This window comes from Panthera tigris, chromosome C1 (genome assembly GCF_018350195.1).
Source record: "Panthera tigris isolate Pti1 chromosome C1, P.tigris_Pti1_mat1.1, whole genome shotgun sequence".
Classification (NCBI taxonomy): Eukaryota; Metazoa; Chordata; class Mammalia; order Carnivora; family Felidae; genus Panthera; species Panthera tigris.
The window spans coordinates 58119077-58145890 of NC_056667.1; the positions used below are offsets into that span (position 1 = coordinate 58119077).

The 26814-nt window shown below is 38.7% G+C and overlaps 1 long non-coding RNA gene across 3 annotated transcripts in view; it reads left to right on the forward strand.

Moving 5' to 3' along the window:
• The window catches only part of LOC107180332, an 89711-nt gene that overhangs the window by 50823 nt on the left and 12074 nt on the right, over positions 1-26814 (forward strand). For all 3 annotated transcript variants that reach the window (XR_006221588.1, XR_001511108.2, XR_001511110.2), the window contains exons 2-3: positions 2194-2288; positions 8108-8235. This is a non-coding gene — a long non-coding RNA (uncharacterized LOC107180332). The remainder of the gene's footprint in view (positions 1-2193; positions 2289-8107; positions 8236-26814) is intronic.

Here is a 26814-nt window from a genome sequence, read left to right on the forward strand (position 1 = left end):
GTGACAATATTTGGTTACAGTGCAGGTACAGACAATTACCCAAAAGGAAATGATATGATCTTATGATTGTCAACATGCATGGATGGATTCAGATGATATAAAACCTTTGTTTTCCCCAAAATTCCATAGTGATGCCTCTCTGTGGGTAGCTACTAATCTCGTTGAAGTCTAGTCTCCATCCTTATTTTACCCCCTTTTCCTCCTCCTCCCATCTTTCCTCCTGTCTTTGCATCCTTTTGCCCTTTCCCTCACCACCAAATCAATAGTCTCGTTTGTAGCCTGGAGATGAGTTCCAGCTTCCATCAGGGACAGACAATGGTTGGTCCTAATTTCCCAACTAGAAGTAGGCTCAAGTCTTTCAGCCTTAAGGTAGCAATAACTAAAGAAAGAATTTTTCTTGCTCTGTTCATTGCACTTCCATAGCAATTTCCATAGGATATTATGCTAACAGTGTCTGTTACTTTTCTTTAACTCACAGATGAGGAAGATAAGGGGTAAAAGGAAAGGGCTGGAAGCTGGAGGGGTATAGAAAACCCCACTGTGTGACATGAGCTGATCTCATAGGGATGGCAACTCAAGAACTCTTGAGTCCTTTAAAATAGTCCTTTTTAAATTTTAATGTGCATACTAATGACCTGAATATTGTTTGTAAATTTTGATTCAGGAGTTCCAGTGTGGGGCTCAAGAGTCTGCACTTCTTAAAAGCAGCCAGGTGGTCCATGGGTCCATGTTTTAGTCAATCTCTAAAGAGAAATCTTTTCAGTTTGTACCCCTGCTTTAAAACAGCATTATGTAAGAGAAAGAGCAAGATGAATTTGGAATCAGCTAGAACTGGATTTGAAATCTGGCTCCACTAATTCCTTAAAAGATGTTGGGCGAGGATTATTTTTAAAGTATGACTTCTCTAAGCCTCAGTATCATCTGGAATAAGGGGATGATAATATCTGTCTTACAGGATTGCTATAAAAATTAAATGAATTTCGGTGTTGTTTTTTTTTTTTTTTTCAGAGAGCACTTTAGCATGGGGTCTAGACTGCTCTCTTTCTGCCCATTTTGAATTCTTCAAAATGGCATAGGAGGACTGTCACAATTCAGGCCCAAGTTCTATTTCAAACTATCTGCTTCTTGATAAGTGAAACCATCTATACCCATACAGCTTGCTCTCCACATTAACATAATTTTACTTTTCAACTTCTGCCTTACTTAACTTTATATTCCAGGACACGTTTGCCCAGAAAGATTAAGTTGAAACTATTATCTATTTCAGACCCTCTTGAATTTATTTACCTAAATACTCAATTTGTTCTCATTAGATAAATACCCTCTTGTTAGAAGAATAGATCACTCAACTGGGCTCGTCAAATTATGTTTAATCTTCAAAGATTCTCTTCAAAGTCCCCACCTTATTTTATCCATTAATCGTATGCTGTTATATTATGAACATTGTTCAGGACCAATCAGACTCCCTCATTGAAAGATATACATTAAATTAGATCCCAAAACCTTACAAATGCGGTTTTGCTCCCTGCTTCCAAGATGCTACTACGATTCTGTCACAGTCGTAAATGGTTCCTCTTACCGCAGTAAGCAAGAAACTTGTCTTTGCTTGATCAATCAAACAGGTTATTTCACTGTTCTTTTCAGAAAGTTGGAAGTCAATAATCTCTTGTATGAAAACGATTATCCACACAAATGTAATTAATTACTTGTTATTTCTTGAAGGTATTATACTTTCTCATAGTTTGTGCTTTTGTACTATTGATTCCTTTTTCCTAGAATATCATCACCTTGTCTTTTATGTAAGTTTCAAGACTCCAGGTAAATGTTGCTTCCTCTTTATTGAAACGCTAACAACATGGATCTGCCATGCTTCTGTGCTTCCATAGCATTTAGAATGCCTTTTCTATAATATCCTATTGTTTTCTGATTGCTTGGGAACACACTTTTCTTTCCTAAAGACATTGTGCTCCCTGAATGTAGGTATTGTGCCATTTCCACCTCTATCTGCGCCTTGAATAATGAAAGAAGATTGCTAATTGATCAATAAATATTTGTTGAATGTCAAATGAAAGACATTTAGCTTAACTATTAGAGAAAGAAATGAGATAAAGAAATTTTTGTCAAAAGGAACTTGGGTTTATTTTCATAAGGATATCTTGTATATCCTCAATTACACTTTCCTTTTTGTTCTAGATAACCCTCTGATGGCTCTGAGGAATGTTAACCTCTGGAGTAGCAGCTCTCAACAAAACATGGTCCTGCTGATGTTTCATGCCTCTGTCGAAAAGGTAATTTCTCATTTCCCTTTCATCTAGTAATTACAGATGACAATTAAGAGCTTGCAGTTGGTCCAGCCCTTCTATGAGCATAGCAGATGGTTTATTTCCTGTCTTCAGGAAAATTTTATCTCCTCTGGCATCAAGTCTGGATATAAATGTTGTCAGTTTTATGATATGAAATAGGGGGTCAACATTTTGTTTAGCCCAATCAGACCTGGAAGAAAGACTAAGTTTTATAGTGTTGTGAAATCCATGATGGCTGATAACAACGTATCCTGACATAGTTATGTGTCTGTTTAAGTAGTATTACTCGTGTGCACAACAATGCTTTATTGGATAGCCACAATTAATCCAACATGTGGGCTATTAAAGGTAGCAATAGAATTTTCAAAATTTCCATCTACACGAAAATCTAGAAGTTCCAAAACAGTGTCAGAGTTCATGGCTAACAGGTTTTGACAAGAGCTAAGCTAACGTTTGCATTAGTGAAGCATTTCCTAGGTAACAGCATATTGAGACATCAGAGTTGTTGAGGGAAAAAGTAAAGTCTAAAGAGTATTTATGACAAACAGTTAGCCTGGATTGGTATTCCACACTAGCAGTAGGCTGCTTTTGAAAAGAATGCAAAACTATGTATACTGTATCTCAGTTCCTGATCACTTTGGGTCGGCTGGAGGCATAATTACTTAATAAATAAATTCAGTGTTCAGTAGTGAGCCTCAGCCATGTTCCTACCTTTGACTGCATCTAAGAATGAAAGAAATAACCTTTCTTATTATATAAGCTAGTTAGCCCACTGAGCACTCTGGGTAATATTTGTTTCATATCATAATGATAATAAGCATAGGAACTTATTTGTGTTGAGTCCCAATGATTCTGCTTTCTGTGTGGCTTGTGTTAATCATATTTTCAGGAATGTGGGTAGTAATCATAATGGTTTATTATAAATATATTACAATTTTGCCTTTAACATTCATGACCTGTGTGATCCTTGAACAATTCTGTGAGGTAGGAATGTACTCGTTTTACAGAGGAGATGGAGAGTCAGCCAGAAGAAATGACTTTCCATAGGTCACATGGTTGGTGAATGGAGGAGCTAGTGCCAGAACTCCGAGCTCCTGTCTTGCAGAAACGGTGTCCTCTGTCCTACAATACACAGATCCCTGTTAATATATTTTAAGATAATTACAGAAGAGATGTTACAGACCCTTCACACAGAATCTGATCAATGTTTATTTTGAGGAGAGTGCACTAATATAACATTAGTTTTAATTGTGTTCTCCATTTGAGAACAGTAATCATGAAAAGAAATTAAAAGATTGAGTTCAGGATTGATTTTCTTGTGTTTGCAGCAACGATTGCAGCTTCAAGAATTCTGGAGACAGGCTTTTTTTCAGAGATTGTTTTGACTTCTCTGTGTCAGAGTATTAAAGACAATCTCAGCGTTCGGTGCAATATTAATTGTATGGGGTTTGAACTCAAACCTTCTCTATGGATGTGCCTGTGCATTACAAACAGAGTGTCAGGGCAAATAAATACATACTCATGTGTAGCATAATACAAATCATTAATGATACAGATTAACAGTTTCTAAGCATTAGATTGTTCCAGCTCTTACGTGGATACTTGTTTGACATGTAGTTTTCGGTTCATATTTACAATACTACATCGTATAATGGGTGTGGAAACAGGCTCAGTGGAGTAAGGAACTTGTCCAAATTCACACAGGGGTTGGGTGACTGAGTCAGGATTTGAACCCAGGTCTGTCTGATTTCAGAGCCCCTTATGCTCTAAGGCACTGCTTTTCTTTTATCACATCGTGGAGCCTCAGAAATAGGGAGGGACAGATGGAGGACTTCTGATGGAAGGAAGGGAGATGAATGAGTGGGAAGAACAAAGCTTTGTGGCGCCTGGGTGGCTCGGTTGGTTGAGCGTCCGACACCAGCTTAGGTCATGATCTCACAGCTTCTGAGTTTGAGCCCCACATCGGGCTTGCTGCTCTCTGTGCAGAGCTCGCTTCAGATCTTCTGTTCCCCTCTCTCTCTGTGTCCCTCTCCTGCTCCTTCTTATGCTCTTACTCTCAAAAATAAATAAAACGTTAAAAAAAAACAACTTTGCAGGAAAAGAGAGAGGCTGTAGTATGTGCGAACCACATGAGAACAGAAATCAAGAAGATATGGCATCTGGTCCAGACTCTGGTATCAACTAGCATGACTTTGGAGCTGTCACATACCTATTCTGTCATTTAATTTCCTTGTTCATAAAATATGGAATTGGGCTTAATTAACAGTTTTCTAGACAGGTTCTGTGAGTTCCAGAGATTCAGAGTGACATGGTTTCTAGGAGGGCCGTAAAGCAAACAAACACGAAAAGCAGCTCACTCCTATATAAAGGAGTAGACAGGGGCCCCTGAGTGGCTCAGTCAGTTAAGCATCCAACTTTTGATTTCAGCTCAGGTCATGAGCTCACAGTTTGTGGGTTTGAGCTCTGTGCTGGGCTCCATGCCCACTATGGGATTCTCTCTCTCCCTCTGCCTCTGCCTACCCCTGGGCCCCACCGAAAGAATATCCTTCGATTCAGAAAGTCTATTTTAAAATTATCCAAACAAATTAATCAGAGCTGCACATAATTTATATGAAGATATTCAGTATAGTAGCAAGATAGTTAACCCAACCCAAGTGTCCAACAGTGGAAAATTGCATATGTTACATATATCCATGCAATAGACTATGTATACATTAAAAATAGCATTTGTGAAACATACTTAATGCATGAAAGAGGTTCCTTATTTATTGTTAAATAAAACTGCAGGTTATAAAGCTATGTAAGTCTTATGTTGTGTATATTTAGAAAGCTCTTCTCCCACATATCTCTATGGCTGGGTTCCTTCCTTTAAGTTTTTGCTGAAATAGCATCATAATCATACAATATATCTTCCCTACCTCATGTCATCATGGTTTATCTCTCTTTTTTTTTTTTTAATGTTTGTTTATTTTTTGAAAGAGAGAGAGACAGAGTGTGAGCAGGGGAGGGGCAGAGAGAGACAGCGAGACACAGAATCCGAAGCAGGCTCCAGGCTCCAAGCTGTCAGCACAGAGCCTGATGCGGGGCTCAAACTCACAAGCTGTGAGATCATGACCTGCGCTGAAGTCAGACGCTTAACTGACTGAGCCACCCAGGCACCCCGGTTTATCTTGGCTCTATTTTTTGTTTATTGAATATCTCACTAACGGACATATTATATGCTTTATGACCTATCTCCTTCGCTTGAATGCAGGTTTCCTAAACGCAGGGACATTTTCTGTTCACTGCTGTATTCCACTGCCTAAAGGAGGAGCTGACACATAATTAGGACTCAGCACATGATTGCTGAAATGAATAGATAAATATACAAAATATTAATGATTATCTCTGGGTGAAGGGCTTATGAGTGCTTTCTTTTTAACATGTCTTTTTTTGTACTTTTCAAAAATGTTTACAGTGCATACGTATTACTTTAAGAATCAGAAACAGATGGAGCAGCTGGGTGGCTCAGTCAACTGAGCTCCTGACTTCAGCTCAGGTCACGCTCTCATGGCTCTGGAGTTTGAGCCCCACGTAGTGCTCTGTGTTGACAGCTCAGAGCCTGGAGCCTGTTTCAGATTCTGTTTCTCCCTCTCTCTCTGCCACTCCCCTGCCTGCACTCTGTCTCTCTCTCTCAAAAGAAATAAAAACATTTAAAAAAAAAAAAAGAATCAGAAATAGAAGAAAAATAGTTTTAAACCTTCACTTATTTTGGAGCTAAATCTACCTCTGTATCTTCTATCTTCTGAAACTGTGCCAAATCAAACACCCATCCAATTACATATAAAAGTCATTATAATATTTCAAATAGCTATTCTCCTCCTCCCTGGCATTCCCCTCTGCACCGTATTGCTACCACCACTCCATGGATGGCCCAAATTCAAGTCTCTTCCCTATCATGGCTGCTTTCATTAATCTCTTCTCTTTCTATGGTAAGGCAAAAGTCACTAGTCAATGGACTAATCTTAGTAGTAAGCTAAAAAACATGCAATAACTTAGTTCTTTTCACTTCAAAGAGGAACACATTGTTTTGTGGCATTGTGCACTCACTTTTGCCTTATCTGTTGTGTACACACATGTACCTATATGCCTCTTACTGGTTCACCTCACCTACTTCATAACTTGGACTTATCTCTTTATGAAAGATAAACAATGGAGTCCAAAATTTAGGTGCACATAGGGAAGTATTTGCTTAATTCATGTATTTTTAAATGTTTCTAATTTTCAGTGTTCTCGAACCTTGGCTTTAAAGTCACCGTTAGGGGCGCCTGGGTGGCTCAGTAGGTTAAGGGTCTGACTTTGGCTCAGGTCATGATCTCACAGTTTGTGGGTTTGAGCCCCACATTGGGGTCTGTGCTGACGGCTCAGAGCCTGGAGCCTGCTTCTGATTCTGTCTCCCTCTCTCTCTCTGCCCCTCCCCACTCATGTTCTGTCTGTTTCTCTGTCTCAAAAATAAATAAACTTTGAAAAGATTTAAATCACCTTTAAAAATATCCAGAAATAAATCAATTAAGGAATGAAATTCATTAGTTTCAATTTGTATTTGGTATCACTGCTAGGAATAAATGGATTCATCTGAGACTAAAACAGAAATATAGTGGAATTTCAAGAAAGGGAAATGGTAGCACCATTTATTTTCTCTCTATACACGTATAAATGAAAATATTTTATATGTTTTCAAAATAATGTGGCTTATGTGTACAATTTTCTTCTAAGTACTTAGCACCAGTTAAATAAGATCATCATAAGTTAAGTCCTTCTTGAATTCAAAATATCTTTTCTAATGAGGGACATGTACTTTGGCTGGGAGATTGTATTTATATATATCAATTTATATATCTTTCTTTATATCAATTTATATCCACATATCCATTTGTCTTAACATCTTTTCTTAGATGTCTCTGGTATCACATATTCACATATCCAAAATTGAGTCCATGATTTCCATCTCAAAACATTTGTTGTTTCCCCTTGAGTTCAGGATAAATTGAGAAATATAATAAGGAAATGTAAGATACAATCCAAATATCACTGCTGCGCATACTCAGGAATCCAGGCTGACAGAATCTCTGATATCTTATAACTGTGCTGTCTGGGTCCTTCTGAGTTGCCTAGCAGGAGAGGAACACATGGAGACTCTAGTGTTTCTACCTAGAAGTGAAACTTTTCACTTTCGTTCACATTTTATTGCTCAAAGTAGATCACATGGCCATGCCTGATTCCAGGGAGCCATATGCCCAGAAGGAAGAATGAATGGGAAAGCTGGTGATAACTAGAATTTCTTCCACAAGAAGAAACTTAACCTGTTTCATTCTTTTTACTTGGTTTGATCCATTGGACTTTCGTGTTTCCCGCACCTGTGATCTTGCTCCCCATCTCCACTCTGTGCTGAGGCCTGGGAGGTGATGCGCACTGGGTCTAGAGAAGGCCCAGGTAGTATCTAACCTAGATTTCCCTTCTCTCAACCTTCCTATTATTCCTCCCAAAGCCCTGGAAAAACTTTTTATTTTACTTCCTTCATGGGAGCTGGGGGCATCCCTGAAGCCAAAAATTATATTCTTGCCTACATACACCCTTCCCTATTCTATGATCAATGCCCTAGTCAATTTTTCAAACTTTAGACCGATATTTAAGGGAATTTTTCAGGATTCAGAACACCTCTTTCTCTCTCCAGAAAACCAAGCTTCCAAGAGTACTGTTCTAAATATACCTAGAAAGAAGTCTGATTTGAAACCCAAACCTGAGTAATGTTCCTTTTGTTCTAGGCACGAACTGCATTTTCCTCAGGAAAAAAAAACAAACAAACGCTATTCTTTTGAAGTTTGACAAATTACAAGACAACAAGATTTAGAGAGAATTGAGAAGACATAAGACAGTCTTATGTCTTCATAAGGTAAGTTATTTCTTCTGTACCTATATCTCCTCTAAGCTACAAGATTCATGAAGGCAGGAAGCAAATTGTTTGACTCGACATTGTTGAAGCAAAATATTATTTGAATAAACGGAGGAATAAATGAACAAGCAAAAGTACATCAGTATTTTGGATAAAACAGGGAATACATTTAAATTTACAATGGGATCCAACATTCTAAAGTTTTTCTCCAAAAATAAAAGGGTGACAAAGTGCTCTGGGTGGACAAGAAGTTCACTCCAGTGAAGGAAAGGAATCGAGATGCACAGAAGCCTGTGCAAAGTGGCAACGTCAGAGGACAGTGAGGCAAAGCAGGAGCCACTGAAATATCGTCTGACCCAACATTGGGAATTTGTCCTAAGTTCCTTGAGGAGGGAGGTTGTGGAAATCAAAAAGAGCAGCTTGCCAGGGACTCCATATGAGAAGATGTATTTTCCCTCAAATAAACACTGCAGGACTGGCCAGAAGTGGGGGTGGGGTGTTCATTTTCCAGTTAAAGGGCCACAAGGTGGTGGGAGCAGAGCACATGGAGAGGTGGTAATGGCTGAGACAGCAGCTCTGTTGACCCCACAGCACTCTTGAGGTCTAGATTCGGTCCTTACTCATTTTGGATCAAAATCCACCAGAGACTGTACGGGAAATGCAAAAGACTTGGAATCCTCTTGTGACGAGTTCAAGGGCCACAGGTCATCAAGATTAACTACCCATAAGAGGCTTGAGGGACCTCAGCAAACAAAGGTCACACATTGAGGCTGTCATTGCTACATCCTTGCAAAGCTTCTCTCAACACACTGAACAATTAGATGAACGAGGTCTCCTTATGAGAGGAAATTCCACAAAACCCTGTAGGGATGTGTTGAGAAACTGCACTACGACTATTCACTGGGATTTGGAATGATTTTTTCCAGATTTTATCACTTATCAGCCACCAGAAGGTAGTTCAACAGCATTAAAACCTTGATGGCACGAATATGACAATGTCCAAAATCAACCCAGGTGAACTTTGAACTTTCAGTCTACGAATACATGATATTGATATCATTTCAAGTCCAAAATACCCAGTTCTCGGCTATGATATCATTGGCTAAAACTGTCCAGAATTTGAAATTGGAAATTTCTTTGTGACCAAATGTCATGGACTTAGTATAAAAAATTATCCAGCTGGTTCTGATCATAAGAGTAAAACTGTCTCCAGTTCCCAGAAGCCTACACTTGTCTATTTATTTCATGATTGTCTATGGAGAGTGAAGTACTATTTTTATGCATGTTAACTTTCTTCTTATGAAGTTATCATTATGTAAAATTAAATTATAAAAAGTGACCACACTCAATAAATTTCTAACCTAGAATTTTTGTTATCCCCTCAAAATAAACAAGTACTGGAAAATGTCTGAAGGGATCTTAGAATATGATTTTTTGAAAGGTGATCAAGTAATTGCATGACAAGTAACTGTAGAGTTTGTTCATTTGTTTTTTTTTTTAATGTTTATTTGTTTTTTGAGGGAGAGAGAGAGAGAAAGAGAGAGACAGAGTGTGAGCTGGGGAGGAGCAGAGAGAGAGAGGGAGACACGCTTCAGGCTCTGAACTGTCAGCAGAGAGTCCGATGTGGGGCTCGAACCCACAAGCTGTGATATCATGACCTGAGCTGAAGTCAGATGCTTAACTGACTGAGTCACTCAGGCACCTCAGATTTAGTTCATTTGTAAGAGAGTTGCCAGACTTCGCAAATAAAATATAGGGCACACAGTTAAATTTTTATGCCTCAAATGTACATCTGACATAGAGTTTGGTCATGAAGGGTGACCCTGATGATTTTTCTAAGTCCACCTCCAAAGGCCACGACCAATCTCTAACATACTTATGTTAAAAAAATTATTTGTTGTTCATCATAAATTCAAATTTAATGAGCATTCTGTATTTTATTTGGCAATCCTAATTTGGAGGAACGGGCTGCTTGCCATGGCACTAAAAGTACTATTGTAATTTTTCATTCTGCATTATATTTATACCATTAGTCTTATTTATAAGAGAGGAAAGCAAATTTAATTGGATAGCAAAATATCACTGAATGAGATTACTCTGGATTTTTACTCTATCAACGTTTTCCTTTGCTAATGCTGAGATCTGTATTAGTTGGAGAAGAGGATTTGTTGTGAAGTACTTTAGGGTGGTGTAGCCCAAGATTTTGTAAATGGGAACCGTCTCAAAAGAAATTCTCTACACCTGTGAGGCCTCATTTTGACCAGCCATAGATTTTCATTCTAGCGCTTGAAAATTCCCAATGAAAGAGAGGAGACAGCTTAGATTTACCTCCACTTAGATCCTGGAAGTTCAGAGCTTTGCATCTTTACAGGAATAAATGTTCTCATTTCATTAATTGGCTCAGGGAATTTAGGTCAGTTTAGTGATCTATCACATATTTATGGTGAAAGCAAGTGTACATTGCAAAGCCTCTTGAATTCTTAAAGAGCAGAGAACACTATTTAGAGAATAAGTCACCTTTGTTTGGTTTTACTATTTGTAATAATAAGAGCTCCAATTCATTCAACACTGACTATGTTACAGGCACCGAATAAATGATCTAGAGTCATTATTTCTCTTATCCTCACAACATTGCTCTCAGGTATTTTATCTCCAATTTATAAATAAGTTTTAATTTTCACCGTGGTTCACACAATTGCCAAGTGCAGAGCTTGATTGTAAACCAAGTTGTTATGTGAAAGCATACATTTTAACCACCGCACTGCACTTCTCACCAATTTGTGTGTTGCTTTTGCTTTACAGCATGAGATGACTGCTAGCAAGGCCCTCACAAATAAGCCCCTTTACTTTCTTTCACTCAGAGTTACAACTTCTTTCCCCAAATGCCAGGCATATTGAAGCTTTGCTCACTTGGAACTTAGACAAACAGGCCACATGCATTCCTCCAAGGCACTAGGGAAAATGGAACAGTGAATATTTTTCTGCCTAAAATGAATCACATTTTATATCGACTGATGGGTCCAGCAGTGAAACTCTCAAGTTTTTTTTTCAGGGTCAAATTCCTTAAAAGGAGCTTATGCAGGCCCAGCCTGGCTCACAACCTGCCAGAGGTGTCATGGATGATTTGATGGTAATCACACTCCATGAGGAAGATCAGCATGTTTGTAAAAGCCACAAGTCCAAAACCAGTAGTTAAGGGAAAGTAATGAGAGTACTGCTGGAAGAAGATATTGGGAAGTGATTGAAATCGTTCTAGCTTTCAACAGCTAGTGAGATTAGCCTATGGATGAGTCCCTCTTCCTCAAGAAAACTAAGGCAGAGCGTGAATAATCTGCCTTTAGCATCATCAGAATCACCTTGATTGGAAAACTGACACACAGCCTCGCGATTGATACAAAGCACTTATTTTCTTTAAGGGAAATACTATTGACCTTTAATAATCAGGAAAATACAGATGAGAGGAGAAATAAAACAAAGGCACAATTTGTGCTAGTTTACTTCTGTGGTGCTGTTGACACTTCATTGTATGTTATTATTATGCCAAAAAGACGGCTCTAACATTAACATTTTGCAGGATACCTTTCATGCACAATTTGCTTTGTGTTAAATGCTACCCCGGTGTCCAGAAGATTTAATGTGCCTGTGCTGCTTGTCCATAAACTTTGGCCACAATTGCTATCATTGGCATAATTAAGGAAATATGTGAAGTACTTTATTGACATCATTACTCTATAGTCCTTTGGGCAAAGCCTGTGAGACAAGTCATTTTTGTCATCTATTTCTATTGATAATCTCTTAAACTTTTTTTTTTTTTGAGAGAGAGAGAGAGACAGAGTGAGTGTGAGCAGGAGGAGGGGCAGAGCGAGAGGGAGAGAGAGAATCTTGAGCAGGCTCCATGCCCAATGAAGAGCCTGACCCAGGGCTCGATCTCACAATCTGGGGGATCATGACCTTAGTTGAAATTGAGAGTGGGACTCTTAGCCGACTGAGCCACCCAGGACCCAGGAACCCTATTATTGATAAACTGTTAAAATAGAGTCCAGTATTTAATAAAGGTAATGTGCATACAGCTGGAAGTCAGAATATTTATTTGGAATCTAAACTCTGAGATTGACTCCGTGTATGATCTTGGGACTTAACCTTAGTGAGCTTCTACTTCCTACTCTGCAAAATATGGCAGCTTGATTGGAAACTTGAGCCATTCCATCTAGCCATCACATCTAATGACCCTTGTACAAGGGATAGCAATTTATGTCATTCTGTTTGACCAAGATCAAGCACTTGCTGAATGCCGGGCACCAACATTTCCTGCCCTGAGAGGAGACCCAAGGCTTTAGCAGCAAGCAACAGGCACTACTAGAGATCTGACTCCAGAAATAGTCAACTAAGTCCTCTAGCCCACTGTTTGCATTGTTGTTTTGGCAAGCTTCGCCGTCATTTAAAAAGTGCTAGGTATTACAAATGGAACCTAATTGTATAGAAAGATTTTGAGAACTTGCAGAAGCTTTTGGACTGAATTGAAGGATCTAAGATATCTGAGCACTTGGGCTATGCTTGGAATATGCACATGGTAGGAGTTCAACCAATACTAGAATGAATGGAGACACCTAGATGGCTCAGTCAGTTAAGCGTCCAACTCTGGATTTTGGCTCAGGTCATGATTTCACAGTTCATTGAGATCGAGCCCTACTTGGGCTCCACACTAATAGTACGGAGCCTGCTTAAGATTCTCTCTCTCCCCGTCTCTGCTCCTCCCTCCCCCCATGTGTGCACATATGCTCTCTTTCTCTCAAAATAAATAAGTAAACTTAAAAATGATACTAGTATGAATGAATTAATTGAAATATTGGGATAAGAATTTCACATTTGATTAAGTTTCCAAAAATGGAAACATCTTCTCCATGTTTAGCAATATCATCCATACTCCATAGAAATTTGAGAAATAGTGATATTCATATATTGTATGATGTTTTATGGTTTGTATTTAACATTCATTTATGTTGTTTTATTTGATGCTATTAAAGCCATGTTGGTTGGTAAAGGAATTATTACATCCTTCAGTTTTTTTTTTTTTTTTCAGGAGAAAACTAAAGTGCCAAGAGTCTAAGTTAGCTGCCAAGACTCTATGGTAACAAGTGGCAGGAGGATATGCATTCTTTTCCACCACACAGTTGTGTTTCTATCATAGTTTTCAGCTGTCACTGAATGAGATAATATATACAAAGTGCAAGACACAGGAGGCAGTGCAGTATAAAATTCATTTCTCCCCTTTCATTCTCTGCTTATCCTGTGGAAAGGCTAGAAAAGAACTTATTTGAGTGGCATGATTCACTTTTCAGGGACTATTGAATGCCTACCAACAGCCAAGAACTATGCCAGGCTTGGAGATACACATGTGAGCAAGGCTCAGTCCTTAGCTTCAAGTTGCTTACTCTCTACTGCAAAAGACAGACAAATTAGGGTATTTTCCAAAAATGTAGTCCTTATTTGGAGAAGTACCTCCTGTGAGCTAAAGAGAGATACCATATCAGTCTTGGGGCAGTCACAAAGACTAGCCAAGAAAGTAACTATCTGACATTTGGCTTTAGCAAGGCTGTGGTGGTATAAAATGTGTCCACAAGTTCTTTGACATTCCCTTCAAGAGATGGCGTTTAATTTGCCTCCCTTGCGTGTAGACTGGACTTACCGACTTAATAAAAAAAAAATATGGCCAAAGTAATGGTGTTTCACTTCCAAGACCAGGTCATAAAAGACACGTGGCTTCTGCCTTGCTCCTTCTCAGACCTTTTGTTTTGGGAGAAGTCAGCTGGCATGTTGTTGGGATGTTCAGGAAACCACATGGAAAGTCTTATGTGATGAGGAGCTGATACCTTTGCCAAAAGGAGGCAAAGGACTGAGACCTGCTGCCTATAGTCATATGAGTGAGCCATCTTGGAAGTGAATTCTCCATCCCAAGAAAAGCTTTGGATGACAGTATCCCTGGCCAACAGTTTGACCACAATCTTATGAAAGACCCTGAACCAGAATCTCCCAGCTGAACTGTTTCTAGACTCCTGACCCACAGAAACTATGAGATAATAAATATTTGTTGTTTTAAGCTGCTAAGTTTGGTTACTTTGTTACATGAACAGTAGGTAACTAATATGCAACGAATGGTAGGGGTCTCATGAAAGTGTTCAGGGTTGAGGGAAGAGCGTGTGCTGAGATCAGGAAGGGAGAACATGACATGTTTGAGGAAATGAAAGCACATAATACTACTGGCGACTCAGTTTGGGGCTGAAGGGATGGGAGAGTTAGGTAATGAGGTAAGCAGATCATGAAAGGTCTCATAAAACATGGAAAAGAGTTGGGAGTTCTTCCTGTGGCCTGTAATATTTACAAATGAGGAAACTCACAGGTATGGTATAATTGGCAGAAAGTATATGCTCTTTTAATTTTATTCTGCTCTCTTCTCTAATAACATGATTTCTTTCTGGCTAAAAGTCTTGATGAAATGTATAGCCATTGTAAAGGAACTCAGAAAAGTAGAAGCCACAAATTACACGGGCCTTGAAAAAGAGGAGGTTAGGGACCAGTGTTGCACATAGTTCTTTTGTCAGGGCTGGGAAGGATAGTGGCCAGGGGCTTTATTTGGGAAACTTCTTGAAACCCTACATGTTCCATATCTCAAGGACGCACTGGGTCCAAGGAAGAGGAGGCTGAGGGTGGGCTTACTCTGCTCTAGTAATATTGGAGTTGCTAATGAACTATAATCGAAATGGTATTTCCTTCTGGTAAGTTACTGCTTGTAATCCCAGGAAGAGATTGTTCAGTTGTTCTACATTTGGGTCATTTTACCATCATACCTAAAATGTGCAGTGCTGTCAAAAGATGTAAATAATGTTTGAAATGATCCTATGAATGGGCATTACCCCTGCGCTTATCTAAAGCTTGTCTTCACATTTGTCTGGTCCACACGTTTGTGCCATTATTTTGGGGTAGCTGGTGAGAACGCAGTTGCTAGTTCAGGTATGTTTTCTTCTGGCCGTTTCTATCAAGAATATTTAACAGGCAGTGTATTTGAAGGTAGTGTAAAGGGGGAGGTGCCACAGGCCAGGCGTTTAGTGTGCGCTGGTGAAAGCAGGTCAGGCAGTGGAGTAGGAGAGTCCATTCTGCATGCTGAAGAGCAGTTGCTACTCAACTGCTGCCAGTTACTGTCATCCAGAAAAGCAGGTCTTACAACCCCAGAGTTTCCTGTTTTTCAATACAAGCCAGGAATCCAAATTTTTATGTGAAATTTCCTGCTTTTTAATTACTTAAACTGAAAATTTGGTTTGTTAAATTGCATGTTAGCATTGAACAAGCAGAGAATAATTAAACACACACACACACACAAGCGCACATGTAGTTTAGATGTAGCTCATGAGCTCCCAGTTTGCTCTCTCTATTATAATTAACAGCTCTGCCTCCTCAAAATTCATATTCCAAAAGCAGCCAGAGTGTTGCAACTAAAACACAATCCTGTCTACAGTCCTTCACCTTTTACCTCCTTCCTTTAAAGTTTAATTTATGCTCAGCTTTCATTTTTAATGAGAGAGAGAGAGAGAGAGAGAGAGAGAGAGAGAGAATGCACACATGAGCAGGGGAGAGGGGCAGAGGAAGAAAGAGAGAGAATCCCAAGCAGGCTTCATACTCAGCATGGAGCCCAACATGGGACTCGACCGCACGACCCTGGGATCATGACCTGAGCCAAAATCAAGAGTCAGACCCTCAACCAACTGAGCCTCCTGGGTGCCCTGACACTCAGCATTTAATAAGTATTATGGGTATGTGTGTATGTGTGAATGTGGTAAGGAACAAATTTTTTACAAGTGTGAAGTGGTATTACTCAACTAGTTAAATTTATGCTTAGTGTTTAACTAAAGCAAAATTTAATTCAGAATCATGATCTCTGGAAAGCTTGTATTATAAGAATCTGCATAGGTTACTATTTCCCAACTTGATTTCAGCTTATTGATGGCTAACAGCTTATATATGTGTTCCCAGAAGCTAGCACTATATGGCTAGCACATATATAGTTTATGGTACAAAAGAAAGAATAAATAAATGAATATGGATAAAAAGAAGAATGTGATCCAACTTCCTTGGTTCCTCATCAACCTCTTGGCTATTTTCCCCAAAATAGAAATAGAGGGCAATAGGTTCTATCTTGGTTTCTTATGAGGATTTTTCACCACCCACACATTCCTATTTCTAGTATAATATGTACTCTCTGAGAGGAAGGGCACGAGTGATCTACGTCCCATAATAGTGCTGCTCTGAACAATACGATGCCATGTTTACCCTTCCTGGCCCCTCAGGATACAGTTCAGTTTCTTGGCTGTTACTCACTAGAACTATGTGTTCCTTTCATTTGGTACTAGAAAGTAGAATGCAAGTTTTAGTTTGCATTTTTCATTACTGGCTCAACAATATGGAACAAAAAAGATTTCTTTCTGACATCTCTCTTCAAGATAAGAAAATTAAAAGGTTGGGCTTCAGATACAAAAGAGAAGGGAACAAACCAAAATTATCTCGTCCTTTGTGTGCAACATATGGTAGAATTGGCTCGGATTTAATTCTGAAGAAAATGAGAACATCAGTCAAGGACAATGCAATTGCAGTGACTGTTTATGCCTCAGTGAGAGATATCACCATAATATGAATCGCCGGTATTTGCAGTCACTGCTCTTGGAGCTCAAGAAAATGTGAGCCCTAGGTCTTATATGAGAAATTTATAATGGTGTGAAGGAAGTTTCCAATATATATCTCTCCACAAGTGTATGAAAGGTGCCTATATTTGCAGATTTGGTAGCACCTATCCAAAAGCTTGATGGAGAGGAAGAAATCACATTGAATACATGTATCAATTAAATGGAAACTAAAAACTTCTCAAAAAAAAAAAAAAAGGCAAATGCCTGATAGGAAGACGTTAAAATCATCAGGCAGATTGTATGCCATTCTCTGTAGGTCAATGACTTTAGCTCTGTCAGGATCCACTGTGTGCACAGACCCTGTCCTTGCTGAAAAGCGTACATGAAATCAATACTTACAACCATAGTGGGATCTCTATGGAAATGCAAGGTATCATCCCATTTCCTGAAATTATGAATGAGAAAACAAAGTTAAGACATATCCAGATCCGACAGAGAAAGTTCATATTGTCAGAATATTAGAAATAGAGCAACAATATGAAAGTACTTAATATCATTGAATTATACGCTTAAAAAAGAGAGAGAATGTTAAAAGTAGAAAGGAGGGCTTGGTGTATAGTATCGGCCCTTTCTTCTCAGATGAAGAAAATGAATTTTTTGAGGGTTAAATGTACTTGGTAGGAAGTTGTGGGGCTTGCCAGGGGTTTTATCAAGTGATAGAGGAAAAACTTCCCCACTGAAAAGTGTTGTGATTATATTCCACAAGTCATGTTTGTTCAAATCCCCATTTCAGATATATTGAGCACATAGCAAGTGCTGGACACAGGACAGTGGTTGGATATGAGTGAAATGCTGCCAGTTCAATTGTAATGGTTAGAAGCAATCACCTCTTTTGAAATTGATGGGAGCTCCTCAGATCTCAAATGCTAAAACATGTGCAGTTAAAACAGATAATTAAGATGGCATTTAATTTCTCACTATTACCTTTTAGCAAGGGATGAGATATTAGAAAACTTTAGTCTTTATCTTTCAAGTTATTATAAGAAAACCTTGCAACAGAGATGATGAGGTCCAAGTGAGAAGGGAAGTAATTACAACATTTTTAAAGTTTATTCATTTATTTTGAGAAAGAGAGAGAGAGCGTGAGTGGGGTAGGGGCAGAGAGAGAGGGAGAGAGAGAATCCCAAGAAGGCTCCACACTATTAGCACAGAGCCTGACATGGGGCTTGAACTCACAAACTGTGAGATCATGACCTGAGCAGAAACTGATGTGGATGCTTAACCGACGGAACCACCCAGGTGCCCTAATTATAAAATATTTTTTACACAACTCGAACCTTATGAATATTAGAGCAATAGGTATATATATGTGTGTCTGTGTGTGTGTATAAATAAATAAATTTATATATATATATATATATATATATATATATATATATATACACATAAAGGCCCTGTTCTTAAAGAACTCATAGCCAAGTCCAACGCATACAGGTGGAGGAACGTCAAGAACTCTACATTACTCGAGAAAGATTTTATTTTGTTCAGTTTAAATGAACTTTGAAAAATTAAATTTTGTAGCCAACAACAACTCACTTTTTAAAAATTAGAACCAGTGATTAGGACAGAAATTGAATGCCAGTTTCTAAATTCCTGATGGGAAGAAATCCCAAAGTTAGTTAGTGATGCATCAGTCACGTCTTTTTTTAATTGAAAGTGTCTATCTTGAGATTCACACAGTTAATAGGCTAGAGTGAGAATCTTCTGCGTGATAATTTTTTATCTTTTGAACATACCATTGTTGTCAGATATTCTCATTCAGATTTAATTGTTCTGGGGTGAGATCTAGGAATTGGAATTTTTTAAAAAGTCTGAGAAGGTGATTCTGATATGCCAGTATTGACAACCACTGTCATAAATCATTATTTCTCAGAGAGCTATACTCACAGTTAAGATCATTTTAGTTGGTACTAAATCACTTTAAGTTGTAATTATGAAGGTTTTTAATGTGTATCATAAAAACATATATAAGTAGTCAGTGGGTATTCTTATTTAGGACAAGCAAAAGATTATAAAAAGTGAGCTACTTAAAAATAGATTGTCTATATATCTATCAATGTCCATGTCTATCTATGTCTGTCTATCTATCTATCTGTCTATCTATCTATCTGTATATCACCTATAAGAGTACAGTTGGCAAAGGTTGTGAAGGCATGATATAAATGATTGAATTTTAGACAACCCTGAGCTGGATTATGAGATAAGAGAGGAAATATGGAGGGCCAAGGAATTTGGAAGATAAAATAGATTTTAAGATCAATGATGAGATGGGAAGCAAATAGCATAAGGCAAAGATCATATTTTCAAGCATTCTTTGTCAAATGTACTTGGATCAAGATATTTAAAAATGAAAGGAGTATGTGGGTAGGATTGATATACTTTTATGTAAACAAAGAAGCCTTACTGGTACTCTTGCCTGTGTGGATGGCTTACCCACATCTCTGTAGATTTGGACTGGATTGGGTTGACCATGAGATGACACTTCAGGCATTATTTCCACCTGTGAACATTGAAGGAATCCATAACATTATAGCAAAGGAAACAAAGAGTAAGCCCCAAGAAGTAAATGCTGTTTAAAATCAATGTGGGTCGGCAGTTATTTTCATTGGTTCCATAGGTGTCACCCTATGTGCTCTAAGAGCTTGGCATGTAGTGAGCAGTTCTGTGAATATTGACAGGGAAATCAGTAATAGCAGGGAAATGAGTGTTTAACATCCCAAAAGATAATTCTGTCTTTGGTTCAACAGAAAAGTCAGAGTGACACAGTAATTTTATCTCCTGTGGCAACTTTAATTGGCCAGCAGTGACTGCTGAAAGAATGCATTGAGGAACACTTTGAGGATGAGTCTGTCTCATGGAAAAGAATGTCATGGTGAGTTAGTGTGACCATCAAGGAAGTTGCATAGGGGAGTGGCAGTACCATGGTCATATCCTCCATTTCTGAAAATGGTTACTCTGTTGTTTGAGGCTATAACATTCAGCAAAATGATCTTAGTCAAGGTAAAACTTGACAGTTTAAAACAAATAAACTCTTCTGAAAGAATGGTAAGTTTCTCACTGCACCAGATAAGACAGAATACGTAGATTAGTACTTTCTGTTTCTGCTTTCATAGTGCATGAACTTCTGACTTTCAGTCTTGCACTTCATTCTGTAAGTCAGTATCTCCTTATTCTTTAATATGCCTGCTTACGAAATGACACGTTTGGAAATAAAGTTGTTTTAAATAGCAGTTTTTACAGCTAGCTGCCCCTGACTATTAATCTGTAAGTTAACATAACAATAAAGAGGTTAAATGATCAGCCTAAGTCTCCTTGGCAGTGAGTATACAATCTCAGCTTTCTTCTAAGAGAACTTGGGTACCTTGTTCTGGGAGGGAAGCCAGATATCATGGCTAAGTGCCCCTGGATCCTGTTGTTTAATCACAGGAGTTGTCTTGTATCTGAGTACGTATTTTATGGTTATTAACCTTAGCTATCATAAAGAGTTGACATCCAGGGAGAATTAAGCTGGCGTGAAAATATACATGCATGTTTTTTTCCACCAAGATATTTCTCTCCAGGAGACATTTCCTGATTGGAATCAGTGTCCGTTTACACTGGTGTTCAAAAAGACATCATTTCTCCTCTCTCAACATCTCTTTCTCGTTTCTTTTTCAACCATTCATTCAAAAATAGGAATATATTATGAGTCAGGTACTGGTTTAGACTCCAGCAATATAACATTGAACAAACAGACACTATTTTACCTCATATATTCTTATTTCAAACAAACAAATTTAATCACATTAGAGAGTGATATACAAAATTATAGGAGAGTAAAAGGGAACAATGGGAGCACATAAGGGACATAGATTGTGGGACATCAAAGAGGGCTTCCTGGAAGAAGTAACATTTTGGCAAAGTCCTGAAACCTCAAAAGAAGTAATCCAAGTGAGGTGAGAGGCTGAGGTATGAGCATGTGGAAGGAGAGGAGGGAAAAAGGCCCAAGGCTAAGAAAGAGCATGTCACTCAAGGAGCTGAAAGTCTTCACTGTGATGGAAATATGAAAGTGGAGTGGGGAGAATGTAGTTGGAGATTGCACCCTCCACCACAAAATATAGTATTTGGAGGATATTTTAAGGAGTATGAACCTTATCTTGAAAACAAAGAAGCGGTACTGAAGGCTTTCAATGGTCTGACATGATCAGATTTGCATTTTAGAAAGGTTTTGCTCTTTTCTCTTTTTCTTTCTTAACATATATATGATATGTATTATGCACCATATCAAGATGGATTGAATTTTTCAGGTGCTTGTTACTGTGGAAGAGACTGGAAACAGACCCTTAAACCCTAGTGGAAGATATATAAATTATAAGTTGAGTATATGACACCCAAAGTACAATGAATATGACAGTGATCTTGTGATAACTTTATTTAGAAAATACTGCTGATTTACTCCCCTCTATGGTGATATCATGGACATGTCTCCCTTGTTTAGAAAATCTGTTGTTAGGGGCGCCTGGTGGCTCAGTTGGTTAAGCATCCAATTTCGACTCAGGTCATGATCTCACGGTTCCTGAGTTCAAGCCCTGCATTGGGCTCTGTGCCAAGAGGTAAGAGCCTGGAGCCTGCTTTAGATTCCGTGTCTCTCTCTCTCTCTTCCCCTCCCCAGCTAATGTTCTTTCTTTCTCTCAAAAATGAATAAATGTGAAAAAAAAGTTAAAAAAAAAGAAAGAAAGAAAATCTGTTGTTAAATGGAGAAAGGAAAGGAGTCACTCTATCTCCCCTTGATGAATTGTGTTTCTTAATTTTAAGTAACAGAAATCAAACTCAATCTAGCTTATGGAAGAATGAGAATTTACCAGTTTATCTGTTGGAGGGGCTGGAGTGATTGGAAGCAGAGATTCAACCCATCTTCCTGCTTGTTGACTTTATATCTTAAGCACTGTTATCCACGAGGAAGGAGACATAGCGCTGGTTTTCCTAATGTCTTAGATTAGATTCTCCAGAAACAGACCCCCCAAAAGGATTTATTAAAAATGTCTCTGGAAAAATCTGATAAAGGCATGGAGACAAATAGACTCAAGAAAATTAGAAGAAAAAAGCTGTCCTAAAGTTAAGTTTGAGAACTTATATTTTCAGTGGTAAAATTTCCTGAAATTGTGATTTTTTTTTTCTTCAGAAGTTCCTGGCATCCCAGGTCTAGGAATGAGAAAGCAGGTACTGGGACTGACCTAGAGTTGGTGTTTGCTGAGTGGGTGTGATGGAAGAAAAGGGGTACTTGGGAAAAGAGGATGTTGAAGGAAATCATGCAAATGGAGAGAAGGAAAGACAGCAGGACACTGTTGAAGAAAAATAAAAGAACCAGGGGAACTTTCTGAGGAATCAAACGTATGTGGAGCTGAAAGGAAAGGTGTTTGTATTGGGTTCCTACTGACTGCCACAAACTTAACGTGTTAAAACAATAGAAATTTGTTCTGTTATAAGTTCTCAAGAAGAAGTCTGAAATGAGTTTTATGTGACTAAAATCAAGGTGTTTCCAGGACTGGTTCCTTCTGGAGGATCTATGGGTGAATCCATTCCTTGCCTCTTCCAATTTATGGTGGCTGCTGGCATTCCTTGGCTTGTGGCTGCATTATTCCAATTTCTGCTTCTGTCATCACATTGTTGTCTCCACCACTATGGTAGCATCTCCCACTATCTTTAAAAGGACACTTGTGATTACCTCATTGTTTCCACCTGTTTTGCATTACATCTGCAAAGTTCTTTATACCATATAAGTTAGCATATTTACAGGGTCTGGGTTTGGCTTAGAAGTGTTGGAGAGGGGCTTTTTTTGGGGTGCCTGGGTGGCTCAGTCGGTTAAGCGTCCGACTTCGGCTCAGGTCATGATCTCACGGTCTGTGAGTTCGAGCCCCGCGTCAGGCTCTGTGCTGACAGCTCAGAGCCTGGAGTCTGTTTCAGATTCTGTGTCTCCCTCTCTCTCTGCCCCTCCCCCCTGTTCACGCTCTGTCTCTCTCTGTCTCAAAAATAAACAAACGTTAAAAAAAATTAAAAAAAAAAAAAAAGAAGTGTTGGAGAGGGGCTTTTTTCAAACTCCTACATCACTGTATCAAGATTGAAGATTGTTTATGTTCACAGTTCCCAGTGGAAAAAAATATATATATAATTGAAGTATAGTCACGAATAGGTATGAATGAAGATCATTAAGTCAGTCCAGGAAATAAAAGAGTAGGGCATTGGATGAGCCATTCTCTTGGATCCTGGAACCATCAGGGTATAGATGGACTTGGGATTCCTTAAGACAATGGTTGAGTAACTTGCTATTGGCCACACCATTTGTAAGGGCTAGAAGTATTCTTACTACTTTTACCAAATATTCAACATTTAGTTAGTTTAGGGAGACCTATGAAAAAAGACGAGGAGGAAATCCATTTTCTCTCTGTTCCAAGGCAAGTTTGATTGTATTCTCCATTTGTACCTCTTGTTTTTCGTTCCAGCTCTCCCTTTGAGCCCCAGACCACAATGCTACCAAATCTATTCTCAGTCCTTCTCTGCTTTTTCAGTGCCCTAGGAGACTGATTTCTATGAAGGGGATCTCCCAGGGTCTTCTTGCCCTCTGACTTCCAGTTGGGTTTGCAACAGGGGAGCCTCTGGCAGGGGATCGGAAAAGAGGAGTATTGGTATAGTTACGCAGCCACCTCCCGCTCCAGCCCTGACTACCATTGCCCTGGCAGTGACTACGTATCTCCATGGACAAAGTTCCTGTGTAGTGGGCTCTTTCCCAGCTTTCCCAGGTCTTTCTGACCTCTGGTAACTCTGTTATCTCTTTTTGCCCAGCTTCCTGCTGTTGCTAGATTCTGGGTGCTTCATTATCCCATTTGTTCCTTGACTCTATAATTCTCTGTATACAATCTCCTTTGAATGATCTTCAGGTAAGCCCTTTTGAATGTTTTCTTTCTGAAACTCTGGTATAATAGGGCATAATTCTAGCTGTTCATAGTATTTTCTTAAATTATCATTATAGGTTGACATGTCTTCAGAAATCTCTTGGACACTCTTTTTTATTGTGTGGTAAAATAAGCAAATAAATAAACAAAACTACAAGTCTTTTTTACCTGCTATTGGTAATGTTTTCTGTGACTTGTATCATTTAAGCTTGTCTTCAGTTATGAGTAATAGAAAACATTACCAAGAGTGAGTAATTGGAGTTTGTTTTTATCACATACAAGAAGAATGAATATGATCAGATGCTGATATTGCTTCAGTGCCTCAATATTTCAAGGCTTTGGCTATCACCTTCATGTTTCTTCATGTTTCTTCAGTGTTTCCCTCTTGGGTACAAGATGGCTGCCAGGGCTTATTATCTGTGTTCCAGGCAGGAACCAGAGGGAAAGATGGCCACACCCACATTTATACTATTACATGTTCAGAAAAGTAATCCTTTCTCAGAAGGATTTTCTGTCCAGAAGATAGTCTGCTTATGCCTTATTTATCAGAAATGGCTTACGAAGCCACTGCTAGGTGCAAAGAAGACAAGAAAAGCAGTAACATTCGATTTTTTCTACAAAGGAGATAGGCAAGGGAAAAGAAGGTTGGAAATAGATGTTAATTAAGTGAGGATGTCTTCTGTACTCTCTTTGTACGTAATCCTACCAAATCATCTAAGGGCATGCATTATGAAGTCGGAGTGCTGAGTTCTAACACTAGGTCCACTATATTCTACCTGTTGAATTTGGGAAACAACTTAATCTCTCATTGCTTCACTTTCAAGTGAGGATAATAAAAAAGTTTTTCTCTCATAGGGTTACTGTGATGACCAAATGAGTTAGTATATGTGCAGCATTTAGAACAGCATTGACACATGGTAGGCACTATTTAAATTGTTGTCTGATTTTTTGTTGTTTCTACCAAAACCCTCGAAGCAAAGGCTATAGGAAATAGAAAACGTAAGGGCCAATACAAAGTAACAGGGCGAAGCTTGGTCAAATTGTGAAATTAAAGATTATCTCCTCCTTCATTCATTTTTTCCTTCAACCTTATCCATTCTCTTTGCAGACTCATATTGCCACCCAGATATCCATCACCCTCCTGTCATGCTATAACAGGAGCTGCTATAACACTCCACTTCCACTTACTGAATGCACTCACAATGTACCAGTCAATCTGTCACACATATTTTTTATGTCCTTACTGTGTGCTAGGGGCTGGGAAAAAAATGGTAAGTAATACAGCTATGGCCCTTCTGTGATGATGCTTATAGTCCAGTTGGGAAGCTGATATTAAAAAATAATTAGAGAATTAATTGGTATTGCTATATTCAAAATTGGAAAATTTCAGTATTCTATGACAACATGCTAATCTTAGGAGCCCACGAAAGCTTGCCTCAGGAAGTAGCATTTATGCTAAGGCTCGAAGGTTGAATAGGAACTAGTTGGGTAGAGAGGTGACATTGGGGCTGGGACAGAGAAGCAGAGTTTCAAGGGCAGAGGCCTAGAAGAAGGATGAGGCCTGGTGTTTGAGGAACTATGGGCCTATGTCTCTCTTTTCTATGCCATCAGAATCCCTGTGTCCCACTCCCTCTGTGCTGCTCCCAGCATTCTAAGTGGACAGGTAATTATTTGGTGAAACCCTAATTACCCAGGCCACACAAGAGCCTCAGGGTTTTCCCTTCCCCTAGTTTCCCTGAAGCAAAAAGACCTTGATAAGCAAATCTACACTTGAAATGTTCAAGATTTCTAAGCTTTGATACTCTGTTTTCAGGGCTATTTGTATTTGAACAAGAAGCATTTAAACATAAATTCTTACTTCATAAAGGGTGACTTCTCCACTAGTGGAGATTTCAGTCCTTTGCCTGGGAATTTTTTTTTGCTCTAAGGAGTTGGAGGGATGAGGCAGACTATTAACGCCCAATATAAAATCACCTCGAAGGTAAAGTTATATCTCAAGCATGTTGGCACTAATAATGATGTGGAAAACTTACTCTATGATTTAGTGTTAGTTGGAACATAATTATTTCTTATTTATTAACGCAATTAAACATTTATATTATTCCCCTTTTATGAAAATCAAAACTTTGAAATCCTGCTTGGAAAATGAGAATAGAAATGAGTTTTTAATCCCCTGGATTTGGCCACACTGAATATTCTTTTCTTCATTACTAGTTTGTGCTTAACCCATATAGTCAGATCCTTCAGGAAGCAGTGGCTTTCTTAGGTGTGGTATCCATCCATCATTTCCTCTCTGCTCCAGAGCTCCCCTGTGGCTGCTGAGTGCAGGAAGGGCTGATGCTTGCTGTGACTTCCATTTGCTCCTGAGGGGGAAAGTGAAGTTTCCAATCTTGTAATGTCATGTCCAGCCATAAATAGATGATTCAAAAGCCACATTTCTGAGGAGCAAGAGGTTAAAGGGAGCCTTGAGTGTTATAAGTGGTCAACATGCATTCTTCAAGATGGTCTCATTAACTAAACATGGAATGCAGAAGCATTTGTCAATATTATACATGCTGTTTTAGACTGCATTAATAAAAGATTCATTGGTGCTCCACTTCACATCGGTTTTGCCAATTTGAATCTCTTTTAAATGACTGCCTTCTTTGTTTTGTAGCTTACAGCTAAGCTTTTATAGTTACTCTAGCTCTCTCTAGGCTGTCTGCTCCACTGCTCACTCGTGCTCATATACCCAATTATTTCTGTTCTATAAAAGGTATCTGCCTTTCTTAGTGTATGCATTTATATGTTTATTTATATATTGGTTTATTCCAAAATGTTTTTGACACAGTTCAATAGACCGGACGCTAGATTTTATGATCATTTTGGTTGCTCAGAAGCTATCCAAAAACTTCTAATATTTTCATTTGAAAACACAA